We start from the raw sequence: 2,500 nt of genomic DNA on the forward strand, positions 1-2,500 counted from the left end.
TAATGGGTTGATGATCCCAGTGGCTGGCACCAATAATAATAAATGTGGGAGGTGTATGATCCCACAAGGTGCCACTAGTGTAATAATATGTGTGGGATGTATGATCCCACAGGGTGGTACTCTGGTTCACTGGTTTGTTCTTGAAGGTGTATAGAGTTAAAGTTGTCGCTGGTTCACAACTTTATTTCTGCGAGAGTATGGTAGCAGGACGGGCAAGGCAGGGAGACCTGCCTGGGAGGCAGAAGCGTCCCGACCTACCCGCTTGCTGGCAACGAGCGGTCTGTCTTAACTGCTCAGAAATTTCTATGAACAAACATCGTTTTGAAACATATTATAATGAAAAACATGAAAGAATTTGAATGAACAAAAATTCCGATACATATGGTCACATGGTGGTTCCGTGGTGAAGGAACAAGGGTACCTCATATACAGTTGTGTGTAAGAAGAAAGTGACGGTGTTTACAAGACTAAAAAGGTTCATGATAAGGAGACAAAATTGCTGAGTATTCACAAAACATAAAATCATTTCGAATATCGATAAAGATAGCGATAACATATTTAGCGATTCAGAATAAGCATTTTCTGATGAACAATTTGAGTATAAACAACACATAATTGTACACACAGACAATAGAATAACGGCATGGGAATTGTTTACAAGCAATAAGGGTGGAATTAGCGTGTTCTAAGGTCAATTTATCAATTGTCATGGCTGTAGACCTGTTGGGGTCGGCTGAGGACAGTGGAGTTAATATAAGAGAAGATACACATGGCTTTTCTGGTATGTGAGGCATACAGAACACGTATCCATTTCACTACATCAAGAGCAAAACCGGTACCATCAAGGGGGGAGACACGTCCTGGACACACTACTACATTGGCGGCAGACTAGCGGGATAACCTTTCAATGCATAATTACAGAGAGACATATAGGAAGAGGTAATGGTTAAGACTGATGGTTGAATAAAATATAAGTTCTTTATTCTAAGGCTAAAAGCTGTGGGAGCTTGATTTGTCGCAGGTCAGAGTTGGCGCAGGCGGTCACCAGTACCCAGGACCAGAGTCCTGTGTGCAGGGGGAAGTCGAGAGTGAGTAGAGGGGAGAGGTCATTAAAAAGGTGGAAAGGTGTACGGTTAGGAAAGGGAAGAGAGAGGAAAAGGGGAAAGGGAAGGGAAGAGAAAGGAAAAGGGGAAAGGGAAGGGAAGAGAAAGGAGAAAAGGGGAGGGGAAGAGAAAGGAAAGAAATGGGAAGGAAAGAAGGGAAAGGGTGTGGAAAGAGAAAGGAAAAGGGGAAGGGGAAGAGAGAGGAAAATGTGAAGGGAAAAGAAAGGAAAAGGGGAAGGAGAAGAGAAAGAGAAGAAGAGAAAGGAAAAGGGGAAGGGAAGGAAAAGGAAAATGGAAAAGGGGAAGAGGAAGGAAAGAAAGAAAAAAAGGGTACGAGAAAAGAAATTAAATGGAATGGGAAGATAGGAGGAAGGGAAGGGAGAAGGCAAGGAGAGGACGAACTCGAAAGAGAAAGAATAGATGGCCATGAACACGGTAACATGGCTGCCAGCGGATACTAAGCGAAAGATGAAGGCGGTGATAATGACGGCATTGTCAGTGAGAATTCTCGCGCCGAATTAATGACTGTCGTTAGAGTGACTGGTCAAAGCAGGCAAATTGATGGATCGATGAGAACGGCGGGTGGCGGCAAGCGGAAGGGCCACGTGACGACGCGACGACGCCGTGTGATGGGCCGAGGGGCTTGTGTCTTCGTCGGCGGGGTAGGGGTAGGGAGAGGGGGGGGAGAAGCAGAGGGAAGCGTCCATGCTTGTGACGGGAGGGTCGGTTTCGGCTGCGGGTGGCGGAGTACTTCACGCTCATGTAGGCTGTTTGCCATATTTTTTTCCCCTTATTTTAAGTTATTACTGTTTATATATATATATATATATATATATATATATATATATATATATATATATATATTTGTGTGTGTGTGTGTGTGTGTGTGTGTGTGTGTGTGTGTGTGTGTGTGTGTGTGTGTGTGTGTGTGTGTGTGTGTGTGTGTGTGTGTGTGTGTGTGTGTGTGTGTGTGTGTGTGTGTAGGCAGGCTGGGGGAGCCCTAACAACACTCTTTGTATTACTTTACTCCCGTGATTCAATCAAAGGTTATTTCAGGTAGATTTAATACTATTTTTGATCGTTGAAACTTCAGATCAGTATGGCAACATTCTGCCCCAGTATTCATCACTAATCCTGTAAAACCTTACGGTTAATTAACACTTATTCTTATTTATATATACAGCATCATTATTGAAATATTCATTCATACATATCATTATTGTCCAAGAGACTAATGGGTTCTTTTAATAGATATTGTATTTCTCGTGTCTATGTCACGTGATGTCACTGGTGTAAGGCGTAGTTTCTTTTTGCTTCGTCTACCACTGCGTTTCTCCCACCCCGTACCTCTGTGGTGTGGTTCCCTTCTTGTTCAGTGTCCCACAGTGTAGGAATGA

The sequence above is a fragment of the Penaeus monodon genome, chromosome 40, assembly GCF_015228065.2.
Source record: "Penaeus monodon isolate SGIC_2016 chromosome 40, NSTDA_Pmon_1, whole genome shotgun sequence".
In the NCBI taxonomy this organism is placed as follows: domain Eukaryota; kingdom Metazoa; phylum Arthropoda; class Malacostraca; order Decapoda; family Penaeidae; genus Penaeus; species Penaeus monodon.